Raw genomic sequence first — 16,766 nt, forward strand, 5'->3', positions numbered from 1 at the left:
TGCTCAGCGGGGAGCCTGCCTCTCCCTCCCTCTGCTGCTCCCCTTGCTTGTGCTCTCTCTCTCTGATAAATAAAATCTTTAAAAAATTATTTTTAATTACTGGTGGGCTGTCATTCACTATTTCCGCTTTTTTTTTTTTTTTTTTTTTTTTTTTTTTTTTTTTTTTTTTTTTACAAAAGTCATGAAACTAAGTAATACCATAAAGTAAGGGACTGACTTAGTTCTATGCTTACATTGTCTGAATTTGGTCTTTCTTTAAAATATGAGTTTTCACAGAATTATAAGTAAATGTGGGCAACTTAGCAAGTTTCATATAAATATTTCTATAAAATGTTATATTGTGCACTTGACACTTTTAAACTATAAAAAATCTTTAAGGCACTGTAATGATCCAAAGTGTGTATGTCCTGAGGTTTGGTGAGCCAGGAATCTATTTTGAGTACTTGAGTTGTTTTCAACTTTCAACGAATTAGCCAACAGAGAGTACGAAGACTTTCCTAGTTCAGGCTATGTGTTAGTATTGCACATTGAACTGTGCTCTGTGTATCCCTGGGAACCAAACCAGCCTCCATTATTGCCTTGAGATGCAAATTTTTTGCAAAATTTTTATTTTTATATGAAATAACATTTTATTTCCCCCATCTCTCTTTTACAGTTTACTGTGACCATCCAAAAGGAAATTTAAAAGAAACATAAGAAAGTATTAAAAATATAGTTATGTATTTATATGTATATTTTGAACCTTTTAAATTATACAACTAATATATGTTATATGTAGAAAGTTACAGAATAGAAATAAAAAAGGAAAAAAGTTAAGGTAACGTTTAATCACATCATGCAAAGATAAGGCTACATTTAATAATGTTAATGCCTGTCTAGCTTTTTTCCTATGGAAATGTATCCGTATTGTTCATACTGCTTGCTTTCGTCACCTACAATGATATATTGTGAATGTACTAGCGTGCCAATCTGCCAACAAGTACATACTTTTAAACAGCTTCCTAGTCCGGGCCAGGCACAGCAAGATGAAATTATAAAGCAAAAGGTGATCCGGTCCTCAGGGAGCTTATAGGTCAAACTCTCCTCTGAAGAGCAGGAAAAACACAGACTTCCTGAGCCTGGGTCTGGCAGCCTTTCTTCTGGTTTATTCTCATTACTGGGTTAAGCTTATCTCCTTAGCATTCTTTTTTTTTTTTTTTATAGTCCTAGCCATTTCCAATCACAGTTTTCCTTACGTTGGCTTTAGGCCACAGTGTCCTACTTATTTACTTAGGATCTGTAAACAATTAAGAGTCCTGGTCACACTGCCTTTTATACTCAGTGAGTCCCAGCACAGTTCCCAGAAGCTGTGGAAGCATATCTTTCATGGCAGGTGCTGCCAGCAGTAGGAGAGCAGAAATGGATCCTGCTTCTTACAGCATCCCGGGAGCAAGACAGGGACTCTCCGGCTTTCACACAGGCTTTCTGCTCCTTAACACCAGCTGTGCCCTGCACACACTTCAGTGAGATGGATCGAGCTCTCCTGGAAGGGCAGCTGAGGCTCGGAGGGTGAGCGATGTGACTGGGACCCAGCCTGGTTGAGACAAAGCAGGGCCAGAGGAAGCCCAGGCTTTGGGATGCCTGCACAGCTCTCTTACTCCTTACTCTTCCCTACTTCCATGGAAGGCATGGCTGACTTGGCTGAAGAATCTGAACAGGTCAAAGATAGGCTGCACACACTTGCACACACACACGCACATACCACTGAAACACACACAGGCACGCACTCACATAAAAACAGGTAATCCCAACCAAAATGCTCCTGGGCATTCTGTAAGAGCTCCCACTCTCGAAGGATCTGCCTTGTCTTGTGGTCCTTGCACCATTGCCGGAGCCTGATTCATACTTAACTATTGTTTGGACCAGACCACCCACAGTAAAAGGTCATCTCCAGACATGCCAGAATCTCTTCCCTTGGGAGTTTCCAGCCCTGCATCACACACAGACACTCCAGGGCATGCTTTCCCCAGCAGGTGAGGGAGTCCCAGACAGCAGACTCCCAGTGAGCACCTCTGAAGAGCAAGATGCCGAGCTAGGCTGTGAAGGGAACCCTGCGATGATTCGCCACTCTAGAAAGCACTCCATATGCACTAGAATAATACTATCACACCATGTATGTACTGTGTTTTATGATCCCTAGGCAGTGTCTCACCTGCATGAGCCCTGCATAAAGGATATATTGTCAGTACATTCAATAGATAAAGATACTGAGGTTCAGAGAGGCTTACTGGCTGGACCCAGATTCTACAGGGATGAACATAGCTTGGACTTAAATCCTGTTTCTTCTGACTCCAAAAACAATGTCTCTTCTAGTCCCCTCAAGCATTGACCTCAATATATCACATGATTCTTAATTTCCACTGTGACCCACAAGGTCAGTTCTGTGAGGCTCCCTGTCCTTATTTACCAGGTGAGGAAACAGGCTCTAAGAGGTGAAGGGGGTTAGGCATGTTCACTAACGGCCTTCTGGCTTCACGTCTGGTGCTCTTTCCTCCTCACCTGGTTCCTGCTGTGGAGTAGCTCCCCAGAGAGCAGGAGATTGCGGGACAGAGCAGTAAAAACACAGACTGACAGCAGACTGTGAGCGCCCTTGGAAGGTTGAGGGGCAATTATTTGGGGTATATTTGCAGACAGCTGCTCTGGGGGAGCCCCACGCCTGCCCAGCAAACAGGCATAATGTGTTTTGTGGTCATATCTGCCTCCTCTGGGGCACTGTTGCCTAGGATCTTTCCCCTGATATAGGCCAGGATGCCACTTTCTATTGACCAGGCGAAGTGTCCCACTTTAGAATGTCCAACTATTGTTCAGCAGTGTGGTTTCTTTGAAGAAAAGTGTGAACAGAGAAAGGTGGGGAGGAAGTTGGCAAGGAAGGACAACCACCCATTGACATTGTCCATTGTCTCTTCTTGGAAGGAATTGTAGAGCATGCAACATTGGCCCATCCTTTCACGATGTATAGAGCAGAGTCAGACATGACCCTCTTTGTTTTATAGAGATGCTGGTGGAGGGAATGTTTGGGAGACTACTGGAGAAACCCAGTGGGACATGATGGGGACTTGAAAGTGGCATTAAGGTCAGGAAGTAGACACAGATTGAAGGAAGATTCCAAAGGAAGAGTCAACCCATCTTAGGGACCAGATGGTGGAGAAAGGAAAGTGAGGGAGAAGAGCTTACGATGACTTCTGGGTTACTACTTTAAGCATCTAGGAAAGTAAGCATGCCATGAACAGGGCTGAGGACCACAGGAACAGGAGAAAGTTTGGGGCGAATATGATGAACTTTTTTTTTTTTATATGCTGAGGGTACATGTCCGGAGAACATTCTCATAAAGGTGACAAGAAGGGAAGGGGAAGGTCCTCGGAAGAGAGGTCCTGTGACTCTACCCTAGGAATTCACAGACATTGCTACCACCAACACTGGCTACTGCAGATTAATAAGGAGCAACTGGGAAGGGGGGACTGGGACTATGTTTTTAAATTTCTTTTTTTTGACAGACAGAGATCACAAGGAGGCAGAGAGGCAGGCAGAGAGAGAGAGAGAGGAGGAAGCAGGCTCCCCACCAAGCAGAGAGCCCGATGTAGGGCTCGATCCCAGGACCCTGGGATCATGACCTGAGCCAAAAGCAGAGGCTTTAACCCACTGAGCCACCCAGGTGTCCCATTTTTTTTTATTATTATTATTTTTTTTTGACAGACAGAGATCACAAGGAGGCAGAGAGGCAGGCAGAGAGAGAGAGAGAGAGAGGAGGAAGCATAGTGGGCTATGTTTTTAGAATCCATCATGAATACAGGAAAGATCCTGGGTAGGAGCAATTAGGTTTCCCTGATTCCCTCTAGCCTGTGATTTTCAAGGATTGTTCGGTGAGACAGCACCAGTGTCACAGTGAGAGGGTCATAATGGAATGACTGGAGCATTTGAGTCAGAAGGCCTGAATCTGGTGTTATAAATTATTGGTTGTGTGATCTGGGGCAAAACACTTTAGCTCTACTGATCTTCCTTGTTTATCTATAAAATTGTTGTCTTGTGAAAATGTTGTGGAAGTTACATCAGGTTGTTCATTGGTAGAGTATCAGCTTAATATGTCATACCAATAAGCCACTGATTTTGTAACTGAAATTAAATGCTTACCAATTTGAGAAGCTAAAGTTTTAATGAGGAAGTACTACGAGGCTGGAAAAACCCAGTGAATTTTTCAGACCAAATCATAGGAAACTCTCATAGTTCCAGTATTCTATCATGATGTCGTTAGGGAAAGGAAGACATAATAATGGAAGCCAGGGGATGTCCCGCCAGTCTCCCCATCCCAACCCCCACATCACCAGCTATGGGAATGTCTGTGTGCATAGAAATCTCCACTCTTGTGGATGCTGTGTTCACTGCTGTGGCAGAGCTCTATGTAATGTAATTCTGTATATCGTTGGGTCTCATATAGGGTTGAGTTTGTCACTTTTTTGGGCACCAGCTGCTTAGTATCATTCAACCAGTAATCCCTTCAGCATTAACTCTTGAGGCTATAAAAGGGATATAGGGCATGGACTTCAATTTAATTTAAAAAATTATTTATTGCACTCCTTGGACTTCCCAGGTGCTAAATGATGGAGATAGAATTTTGAACCACAGAGGCAAGGTCTCTCCCTCATAAAGCTTTTATTCTACCAAATGTCAAAGCTGGAAGAGATCTTGGAGATTGTCTGGGTGGATATAATGGGAGAAGAAACTAAGGCTGTTAAATAGAGGCCAGAATTTGGAGTGATGATTCAGGCAGTCACATCAACCCATACAACCTTGGACAAGTTTATATCACTGCAGAGTGAAAATGATGATAAAAATAAGAACTACCCTCCTTATTGTATAGTGTGGAGGGAAAAAATGGCAATACACAATTATAATTGGCAAAGTAATGCACAAATAGAAGTCATCAGTGAGATGTTTTATTTTAAAAAAAGGAAAGAAGGAAGGGAAGAAGGAAAGGACGGAGGGAGAAAGGAATAAACTCATTGCTGATGTGCATATCTTGGAAAAATACTAAATGCCTATCAAACCTTTCTTGGTTTTTCTACCCACTCCTATTCACACTGGTATCCTGTTACCAGACAATGAACCAGTCAAGATGGTAGTATTATTTTGTGCAATATAAGCCAACATTGCTCTGAAAAAAGAGGTGATTTTCTTTGTGAATAGAAATATGTTGAGTTTTGTTACATAATTACTGATAAAATTTGAGAGACTGTTTTCTCTAAAAATTCCATTAACCAATTAAATTTATTAATTAATTTTAAAAAAGGAGAGAAAAGAGAGGGTATGTATTTTCCACAGGCACATACATTACAAAAAAATTCCCCCCCCCCCCAAGAAAACCACCTATGGATTGGCAATTGTTGCTCTCATTTCTTTTTTTTTTTAATTTTTAAAAAATTTTTTATAAACATATAATGTATTATTAGCCCCAGGGGTACAGGTCTGTGAATCACCAGGTTTATACACTTCACAGCACTCGCCATAGCACATACCTTCCCCAATGTCCATAACCCAACCACCTTCTCCCCACCTCCCTCCCCCCAGCGACCCTCAGTTTGTTTTGTGATATTAAAAGTCTCTTTATGGTTTGTCTCCCTCCCAATCCCATCTTGTTTCATTTATTCTTTTCCTACCCCTAAATCCCCCACGTTGCATCTCCACTTCCTCATATCAGGAAAATCATATGATAGTTGTCTTTCTCTGATTGACTTATTTCACTAAGCATAATACCCTCTAGTTCCACCCACGTCATCGCAAATGGCAAGATTTCATTTATTTTGATGGCTGCATAGTATTCCATTGTATATATACCACATCTTCTTTATCCATTCATCTGTTGATGGACATCTAGGTTCTTTCCATAGTTTGGCTATTGTGGACATTGCGGCTATAAACATTCAGGTGCACGTGCCCCTTCGGATCACTATGTTTGTAAATACCCAGTAGGGTAAATACCCAGTAGTGCAATTCCTGGGTCGTAAGGTAGCTCTATTTTCAACCTTTTGAGGAACCTCCATGCTGTTTTCCAGAGTGGCTGCACCAGCTTGCATTCCCACCAACAGTGTAGGAGGGTTCCCCTTTCTCCACATCCTCGCCAACATCTGTCATTTCCTGACTTGTTAATTTTAGCCATTCTGACTGGTGTGAGGTGGTATCTCAGTGTGGGTTTGATTTGTAGTTCCCTGATGCTGAGTAACATGGAGCACTTTTTCATGTGTCTGTTGGCCATCTGATATCTTCTTTGCAGAAATGTCTGTTCATGTCCTCTGCCCATTTCATGATTGGATTATTTGTTCTTTGGGTGTTGAGTTTGCTAAGCTCTTTATAGATTTTGGATACTAGCCCTTTATCTGATATGTCATTTGCAAATATCTTCTCCCATTCTGTCGGTTGTCTTTTGGTTTTGTTGACTGTTTCCTTTGCTGCGCAAAAGCTTTTGATCTTGATGAAGTCCCAATAGTTCATTTTTGCCCTTGCTTCCCTTGCCTTTGGTTATGTTTCTAGGAAGAAGTTGCTGTGGCTGGGGTCAAAGAGGTTGCTGACTGTGTTCTCCTCAAGGATTTTGATAGATTCCTGTCTCACATTTAGGTCTTTCATCCATTTTGAGTCTATTTTAGTGTGTAGTGTAAGGAAATGGTCCAGTTTCATTCTTCCGCATGTGGCTGTCCAATTTTCCCAACACCACTTGTTGAAGAGGCTGTCTTTTTTCCATTGGATAGTCTTTCCTGCTTTGTTGAAGATTAGTTGACCATAATCTCTATGGAAATTACAAGTTTCTAAATTACAAGTTTTTTATTTAAATTCTAGTTAGTTAACACATATGGTAAAGTTGTTTTTAGGTGTAGAATTTAATGATTCATCACTAACATATAAACACCCAGTGCTTGTCACAAGTGGCCTCCTTAATGCCCATCCCCCACCCACGTCCCTCCATCAACCCTTCGGTTGTTGTCTATCTTTACGATTGTTGCTCTCACAATCTACATATATAATGCAATCTTATCAAAATACGAGTAATTTTTTTCAAAGAAATTGAACAAATAATCCTAAAATTTATATGGAACCAGAAAAGACCCCTGAATAGCCAGAGGAATGTTGAAAAAGAAAACCAAAGCTGGCAACATCACAATTCCAGACTTCAAGCTCTATTACATAGCTGTAATCATCAAGACAGTATGGTACTGACATAAAAACAGACACTCAATGGAACAGAATAGAGACCCCAGAAATGGACTCTCAACTCTATGGTCAACTAATCTTCAACAAAGCAGGAAAGACTATCCAATGGAAAAAAGACAGCCTCTTCAACAAGTGGTGTTGGGAAAATTGGACAGCCACATGCGGAAGAATGAAACTGGACCATTTCCTTACACTACACACTAAAATAGACTCAAAATGGATGAAAGACCTAAATGTGAGACAGGAATCTATCAAAATCCTTGAGGAGAACACAGTCAGCAACCTCTTTGACCCCAGCCACAGCAACTTCTTCCTAGAAACATAACCAAAGGCAAGGGAAGCAAGGGCAAAAATGAACTATTGGGACTTCATCAAGATCAAAAGCTTTTGCGCAGCAAAGGAAACAGTCAACAAAACCAAAAGACAACCGACAGAATGGGAGAAGATATTTGCAAATGACATATCAGATAAAGGGCTAGTATCCAAAATCTATAAAGAGCTTAGCAAACTCAACACCCAAAGAACAAATAATCCAATCATGAAATGGGCAGAGGACATGAACAGACATTTCTGCAAAGAAGATATCAGATGGCCAACAGACACATGAAAAAGTGCTCCATGTTACTCAGCATCAGGGAACTACAAATCAAACCCACACTGAGATACCACCTCACACCAGTCAGAATGGCTAAAATTAACAAGTCAGGAAATGACAGATGTTGGCGAGGATGTGGAGAAAGGGGAACCCTCCTACACTGTTGGTGGGAATGCAAGCTGGTGCAGCCACTCTGGAAAACAGCATGGAGGTTCCTCAAAAGGTTGAAAATAGGTGCTCCTGGATAGCTCAGTGTGGTTAAAGCCTCTGCCTTCAGCTCAGGTCATGATCCCAGGGTCCTGAGATCAAGCCCTGCCTTGGGCTCTCTACTCAGTGGAGAGCCTGCTTCCTCCTCTCTCTGCCTGCCTCTATGCCTACTTGTGATCCCTGTCTGTCAAATAAATAAAATCTTTTTTAAAAAGTTGAAAATAGAGGTAACCTATGACCCAGCAATTGCACTACTGAGTATTTACCCTAAAGATACAAATATAGTGATGTGAAGGGGCGCATGCACCTCAATGTTTATAGCAGCAATGTCCACAATAGCCAAACTATGGAAAGAGCCTAGATGTCCACCAACAGATGAATGGAAAAAGAAGATGTGATATATATATATATATATATATATATATATATATATATATATATACACACACACACATATATGATGCAGCCCTCAAAAAAAACCTAAATCTTGCTATTTGCAACAATGTGGATGGAACTAGAGAGTATTATGCTAAGTGAAATAAGTCAGTCAGAGAAAGATGATTATCATATGATCTCACTGATATTAGGAATTTGAGAAATAAGACAGAGGATCATAGGGGAAGGGAGGGAAAAATAAAACAAGATGAAACCGGAGAGGGAGACAAACCATGAGTCTCTTAATCTCAGGAAATAAACTGAGGGTTGCTGGAGGGAAGGAAGGTGGGAAGGATGGGGTGGCTGGGTGATGGACATTAGGGAGGATTTGTGCTATGGTGAGTGCTGTGAATTGTGTAAGACTGATGAATCACAGACCTGTACCCCTGAAACAAATAATACATTATATGTTTAAAAAAAAAAAAAAAGATTGTTGCTCTCATTTTTGTTTTTATTAAGCAAGTCCCTGAGTGGGTTTCCTGAAGACTGATGCTTCAGAAAGTTTCCATAGTCCAGTCACCAGTTGGGCCCAGAATTCTGATGTGAAAAGCCTAGAATGATCAAAGCGTGAAAGGTATGTGAATATAATTAGAAGGTACAGAACAAACAATAATATCTATGTTCACTCAAGGCATCAGGTAGTAAATTTCTCATGTGGACTAGTTTCATACAAAAAAAAATCACACACATGAATATATATTTTTTTAATTTAATTTAATTTAATTTTTTGTGTGTTCCAAAATTCATTGATTATGCACCACATCCAGTGCTCCATGCAATACGTGCCCTCCATAATACCCAACACTAGGCTCACCTAATCCGGCCCCCCTCCCCTCCAAAACCCTCAGTTTGTTTCTCAGAGTCCACAGTCTCTCATAGTTCATCTCCCCCTCTGATTTCCCCCAAATCACTTCTCCTCTCCATCTCCCAATGTCCTCCACATTATTCCTTATGCTCCACAAGTAAGTGAAACCATATGATAATTGACTCTGCTTGACTTACTTCACTCAGCATAATCTCCGGCAGTCCCATCCATGTTGATACAAAAGTTGGGTATTCATCCTTCTGATGGAGGCATAATACTGCATTGTATTTATGGACCATATCTTCTTTATCCATTCGTCTGTTGAAGGGCATCTTGGTTCTTTCCACAGTGTGGTGACTGTGGCTATTGCAGCTATGAACACGGGAGTACAAATGACCCTTCTTTGCACTACATCAGTATCTTTGGGGTAAACACTCAGTAGTGCAATTGCAGGGTCATAGGATAGCTCTATTTTTAACTTCTTAGGGAATCTCCATACTGTTTTCCAAAGTGGCTACACCAACTTGCATTCCCACCAACAGTATAAGAGGGTTCCCCTTTCTCCACATCCTCTCCAACACTTGTTGTCTACTGTCTTGTTGATTTTGGCCATTCTAACTGGTGTAAGGTGGTATCTAAATGTGGTTTTGATTTGAATCTCCCTAATGGCTAATGATGATGAACATTTTTTCATGTGTCTGTTAGCCATTTGTATGTCTTCTTTAATAAATGGTGCTGGGAAAATTGGACAGCTATGAATATATATTTTTAAACTTTATTTTTTCGGTGTTTCAGGATTCATTGTTTATACATCACACCCAGTGCTCCATGCAACACGTACCCTCCTTAATACCCACTACCAGGCTCACCGACCCCCCACCCCCCTCTGTGAATATATTGAAAACAATTTTCTTCCATGCTTCTGAAAAATATAATGCATGCTTTTTCCAACAAATAAGTATGCCTCATTTAGAATACTGTAAACGAGAAGACGGATTCCAGTAGCTTTTTGAGTCATATTACTAAAGTATGTTTTTCAGTCTCATGCCTACATCTCTTGGTCTCAGATTTGAGAAAATAAAAATATAGGTGTGTTGTGAGAAGAGGAAAGCAAGTGACCTTTCCTGAGTATCCTCTGTGCTGGGCATTATATGATGCATTTTTTCCATACCCTATCTCATTACCTCCTTAATTCTCCCCCATACTCTCTCCTGTCTAGGTCTTTGGACATGGGACTCCCCATGCCCACCACGTTTTTCTAGATCCCTGCTGCTCCCTCAGTGACACTTGCCTCTCTCATTCCACTCTTCACCTGGACATATCTTCCCCTTCAAGATTCAGCTTGGACCCAAGATTGCCTTGGTTTTCCCATTGCATGTCTCCTCAGTCTCCAGAGCTTCCCTCCAGCATGCATGATTGCAGACCATAATGTTAATGGCAGTGTGCTTTCCTCATTCAAGGGCAAGCTTCAAGAGGACAGTGGCCATGACTTTTTCAAGACGATGAGCCTAGTGCATGGGGTGGTTCTAACGACACAGACTGTCTGGTTGGAAGAACAAATGATTGAGTTATTGACTGAGCCAAGTATTATTAACCCCCAATTTTCAGATAAGAAAAATGAGGCTCAGAGAGGATAAATGGTCACCCTGTAGAGTAGATTTTTTTCTAGCAGATCTAGGATTTGAACCACATTGTTCTTGTTCTCATAGTTGCTCTCAACAAAAGTGGGAGAGTCCTGAAGTCCCATGTCCATTTTCTCCAGCCTCATATAGACCTTTGTTGGTCTATAGCAAGAAAGCACTACTGAAAAACAAAGGCCTCAAAGCATGTAAGGCCAGCCCATGGTGCAGGGGCTAGAAATTAGCCTGGAGCTGAGGAGCATCCAGAACCTCCGCTAAGGGCAGAGATGAGGTTGATTCAACATGGATTTTCTGAGTGTTTGCTGTGTGTTTCACCCATGCTGTAAGCCGTGGGGAGTTTGGAGATGGGCAGCAGATACAGCTTGACCCTCAGTCTGCCTACCAGTTCTTCAAGGCTACTTAAGGGACATGCACATATGGCTGAAACAACCTTAAATCAGAGGAGGCAGACAAGTGGAAGAGAAAAGCCCCTGGCTGGAACTGGAAGGCCTGCCTTTCTCCCCCATGACCTTTAGGGAACCACTTATTTCCCTCTGAGAGTTTTAGTTTCCACACCTGCAAAATTTAGCAAATGGACTGGCCTCAGGGAAGTCAGCAGGCCTGATGTGATTCCCAGTTTGTTTTCATTCTGCTTGTACGTTAGGGACTGAATTGTGTCCTCCCAAAAATTCATATGGTGAAGTCCTAATCCTTTGTATCTCAGAATGTGACCTTATTTGGAGATGGGGTCTTTTCAAAGACAGAATCAATTTAAAATGGAATCACTAGGGTGGGTTCTAATGCAACATGACCGGTGTTCATATTAAATAGACATGCATACAGGGAAAAAGCCACGTGACCTTGTAGACAACCACCTACAAGTCAAGGAGAAAGGCCTGGAACAGATCCCTCCCTCACAGCCCTCAAAAGAAGGAATTCTGCCAGGCCTGATTGTTTGAGCCACACCCTTCATAACCCTCTGTGTGTATGGCAGCACTGGTAAACTCATACACTATTGTTGTTATTGTTGTTGTTATTTTTAAGATCTTATTTTTTTTTGACACTCAGAGAGAGATCACAAGTAGGCAGAGAGGCAGGCAGAGAGAGAGAGGGGGAAACAGGCTTCCCGCTGAGCAGAGAGCAGATGTGGGGCTTGATTCCAGGACCCTGAGATCATGACCTCAGCTGAAGGCAGGGGCTTGACCCACTGACCCACCCAGGTGCCCCCTGATGTTGTTGATTCGAATGTTTTGGGGTTTTCCACATTGTTTCTCATCATTCTCCATGTTCTGCCACTCAGCTGCTTGGCCCATTTACTTTAGCAACTGGTTCTTTAAACATTTCAGTCAGTCTTCCGTGGGTGGGAACTTCTCAAAGTTTTCCTTTGCACGCTCACATTTCAGGACTATTCCCTGAAATCTTTCAAGACTAAGAAGCAAGAGTCACATTCTGCAAGAAGGTCTATTTCAGGACCTGGTAAACCAGACTGCATATGCCCAAGCCTGCGGTATTTAATCAGTTCTCCTGGGGAAAGGGGAAGCCCTAATTTATAGTATTTGCCAATTTCCCACCATGTCCAATTTCAAACTTTTGGCATGAACTCCCTGAAAATGGAGCTGAGAGGTGTGTGCCCTTGTCTCTGGGAGCTGGTGGGGTGACTGCAGTTGGCCACTGCACAACTCTCCCAGTGCTCCACAGTCAAGGCCCATAGTCCTTTGCACCTGATGACCTAATGATGTCTGAGCTTTTAAACCAGACTTTTAAACCAAAGTTTTTAATCCAGATGAGGAACCAAGGTCCTCATCTGTACTTTTCTTTTGGTTCACTGAATGATTTGAGATAAGTCTCTAGGCCTCAACAACTATCATTTCTAAAATGAAAACAAACAAATTAGGGGCTTGTGGGTTTGGTAGCTTGGCCTCTGGGCCACTGGGGTGGGGAGGGGGCTATTAAACTAAGCCCCTATACACCTCTTCAACGAAAGGCACTTTGCCTTTATAGACTGTGTCTGCTGGGGATGTAGGTCAGGTGTGTTTGGGGGATAAGAGTGAGGAGATTTTTACTGCTAAAAAAAAAAAAAAGTGACTTTTGAGTTCCCTTCATTTGAAATGTTTTGTGCTCCTCCGTAATTCCAGACCAAACTTTCAGCCCAAGACTTTGAAAAAGCGGCGGCTGAGGGAAGAACAGCCCACGGGGTGACCAATTCCAAAGAACAAGGCACAGGCCAAAATCACTGGATGGGCCACAGTAATGCTATCTGTTTCTTGAGTAGGTTTCTTCCAGACTCTGACAAATTATGTGAAGGGAGGAATATTTTTTACCTGCCTTTGGATGACATCCAGGTCTGGGGTGAAAGGTGGCAGCTGTTTAACAGCAATTAGGGCAGGAAGTAAAGAAAGCCACATCGCCAGGTGGAACTGAGGTCAAGAGAATGCGATGCCTCAAAATTGAATTCAGTCTCCTGCCCCAACTGGATGTCCTCTACCACCGCCTGGGGCATCTGGGAGAGCAGGGATGGCTTTCTTCGGAGGAAAAGTCCTTCCCAAAGCTCTGGCTTGATGTAGATACTTGTGTGCGAGAACAGGTCAGGAGCAAGAGAGTGCCATCCTCACTGTGTTTGGGGACTGCGTGTCTGGCAGCAATGCAGAGGGAAGGTTGGGGAGGGGGCATCTGGGTCAGGAGAACCAGGTAGCCAATTATTAGGGTTGTCCAGGGGACAGATCATACATATCTGCCTCAGTCAGAAAGAGGAACCAGAATGGAGTTTGTTCTCAGGGACACAAGCACTTCATAGGGAGTCTACCTTCTTATTCAGACTTCCCTTTTGTTGCCCCTTTAACCTCATTATTATCCTCCTTGGGTGGCCTCTGGGCTTGGCAGTTCTTCTGATGGAGGGAAAGACAGCCTTTTCTTTCTTACTTCTCTCATGCTGTCTTTATACTTGGGCATGGAACAGGGCTGAGTCAACATCATCCCAGAAACCTTGAGCCATGGAATCAAAGTCACAGCTTCCATGTGGGCTTAATATTCATGTCAAGAAACAGAACCATTGAGAGAATTTGGATTTATTTTTAAAAGTAGCACAGTTGTCTCTTTCTTCATGCTTGGTGGGAATGTTTGGGGAGGTGATGAGGGATTCTAGGGCAGTCAAAGGGTTTAAGGGCTGGAAGGGATCCTAGAGATTACATTTGGTGTAAGGAAATTGTGTTGGCCCCACCTTCAAAATACATATCCAGACTCTAATCACTTCTCACCCCCTGCAGCGACCCCTCCCTGATAGTTGCAATCACCTTCTGTCTGGTCTCTTTGCTTCTTTCCTTGAGCTTCTCAGTATATTTGAAACTCAAAAGTGAAAATGACCCTTTCAAAGTGTGCATAGAATCGTTTCACTCCTCAGTTGAAATCCGTGCCTCAGTGTCCATTTCTCTGAGAGAGAAATCTCAGTCCTCAGAATAGCCTAGAAGACCCTGCAGGACCTGGCTCTGAACTCATCTCCTGCAACCCTCCCCAACCCCCATGCTCGAATCAGCATGGCTGGTCTCCTGGCTGTCCCTAGAGTAATTCTCTTGCTTTCCCCGGGGCCGGCTGTTCTCTCCTAGCTGCCCCTTGAAGCCCTCCTTGCCTTCAGCTCTGCTCAGATTTCACCTTCTCAGTAAGACCTTCCCTGACCAGCAATATGTCGGCCCACAAGTCTCTCCCCACTGCCCCCAAGCTGGGACATTCACTCCCCCTCTGTTGCTCTACCTTGTCCCACTTTAGACTTACACGAAAGACCCTCTTCATGTTTCTTGCATTGTTTAATGTTTGTTTCTGCCGGCTAGGACATAAGCTCTTCAAGGGAAGAGACTTTGCTTTCTCATTCACCGAAGTATGCCTGCCTCATGGTGAACCTGGCTGAATGAAAGAGGATTTCTTTAACTCTTTTTTTTTTAAGATTTTATTTATTTATTTGACAAAGAGAGACACAGCAAGAGAGAGAACACAAGCAGGGGGAGTGGGAGAGGGAGAAGCAGGTTTTCCACTGAGCAGGGAGCCTGACGTGGGGCTTGATCCCAGGACACTGGGATCATGACCTGAGCTGAAGGCAGACGCATAACAACTGAGCCACCCAGGCGCCCAATCCCTAACTTTTTTTTTTTTCAATATTTTATTTTGAAGTAATTTCAAATTTACCTAAGGGTTACAAAGATAGTACAGAGGATTCAAACATAACCCTTCATGGAGAAAGTTTCACATTCTAATCAGGTTTCCTTTAAGAAACTTTAATGATATCATTCATAGCATTAATAATGATAATAGTACCAGAATTCATATGTGGGAATCATAACCCCCAAGGGGATGCTCTTGGGAGGTGGGGCCTTTGGGAAGTGGTTAGGTCATGGGGGAGAAGCTTCCATGAATGGGCTTAGTGCTCTTACAAAGGAGGCTGCAGGGAGCTCCCTTGACCTTCCACCATGCGAGGACACAGTGAGAAGGTGTCAGCTGTGCACCAGAAAGTGAGCTCTCAGTGGAATGTGACCATGCTGGTGCTTTGATCTTGGACTTCCCAGCTGCCAGAACTGTGAGAAATAGAATTTTGTTCCTTATAAGTTCCCCAGTCTGTGGTATTTTGTTATAGCAGCCTGAATAGACTAAAACACAGGTGTAGAATTCTCTAGGTTTGCAAAAGCCTTTTTTTTTTTTTTTAATGCATTAGCCTACTGGCCACTCTGCACATCTCTAAGATATTGCACCCATAAACAGATGAGAAGGGTAAGACTCATCAGGTTCAGGTGAGATCATGCTCAAGGTCACAACAGTGGCAAGGGCAAGAGCAGAGCTGGGAGGTGAGCTGTTTTCTAACTCTACAGTGGGCACTGTATCTTCTGCCCAGTGCCACCTGGGTGAAGCCGGTCTTGCTTTCCTCTGCTCTTACTGTGTCAGCTCCCTGGGTCAAGAGTGACTCTTCGACAAAGTGAAGATAGCAGCTGCCTCTTCCAGGCTGGGATGCTCCCCGGAGAGCTGAGAACAATGCCCCAATGTGGGCCTGAGTCACTGCATTCTTGTTCCCCCCACCGCACGTGCTGCCTTCACTCAGTCCCTCTGCACTGTGCCCTTGCTGCCCATGTTGGGGATGGGCTGCCAGCCTGGCACTGACCACAGGGTCCTCAGGCGCCCTCCAGACTGGTGACTGAGATGCCATCTGGCACCCACCACAGCTGCAAGGCTTCTGGTCTGGCCCCAAGAAGCAGGAGGACCAAACCAGGGTTGAAGTCTGGGGAAGACCTCCTGCTTCTGGTCCAGCCTCTGTCACTTCCTAGAGGGGACAAAGCCAAGGTCATGGTCTTCTCTAGGCCTCAGCTTCCTCGGCTATAAAATCAAGAGAATAAATAGTTCTGAGACTGATCATGATTTCTTGATCTTCAATTGTCTCAACCCCTGATGTCTATATATTCAAGGAAAAAGATTCAGGCTTTGATCCCCAAATATGAATACTGCCAGGCATGGGGATGCATCTATAGAGGTAAAGAAGGGGCAAGAAATGTCGTAAGGAGAGGGATCTGATGCAAAACCTACTGCTAGGATTAAATGAGTTAATATGGGTAAAGCACGTCATCCGGGACAAAAAAATACTTGTAGTGACAGTGGTGAGAAGAGCACTTGCCCATGAGTCTCCCTCTGTGCCTGCCACCCCACCTTAAGCTAGGCTCCCATGTTCTTGCTTCTGAAATTTGACAGTGCCCTCCAGTGTGATCTTCTGGTCACCAGATCTTCCCCTCTCCAACCAAATCTGCCTATTGCTGTTGGAGGGATTTCCCTAAAATGCTATTGTGCCATGCGTCTCTCTCCTGCTCAAAACCCTTCAGTGATCCTGGTAGCCTCCTAAGTT

The 16,766-nt window shown here is 43.3% G+C and overlaps 1 long non-coding RNA gene across 2 annotated transcripts in view; it reads left to right on the plus strand.

Moving 5' to 3' along the window:
• The first annotated feature begins 653 nt into the window (after positions 1-653).
• LOC125101994 (uncharacterized) overlaps positions 654-16,766 on the plus strand; it is a 38,563-nt gene continuing 22,450 nt past the window's right edge. Inside the window, exons 1-3 of one of the 2 annotated variants that reach the window (XR_007128003.1) lie at positions 654-700; positions 8,933-9,047; positions 10,498-11,568. This is a non-coding gene — a long non-coding RNA (uncharacterized LOC125101994). Of the gene's footprint in view, positions 701-8,932; positions 9,048-10,497; positions 11,569-16,766 lie in introns of those variants that run through there. The other variant, XR_007128004.1, reaches the window with a different exon arrangement.

Source organism: Lutra lutra, chromosome 1 (genome assembly GCF_902655055.1).
Source record: "Lutra lutra chromosome 1, mLutLut1.2, whole genome shotgun sequence".
NCBI lineage: Eukaryota > Metazoa > Chordata > Mammalia > Carnivora > Mustelidae > Lutra > Lutra lutra.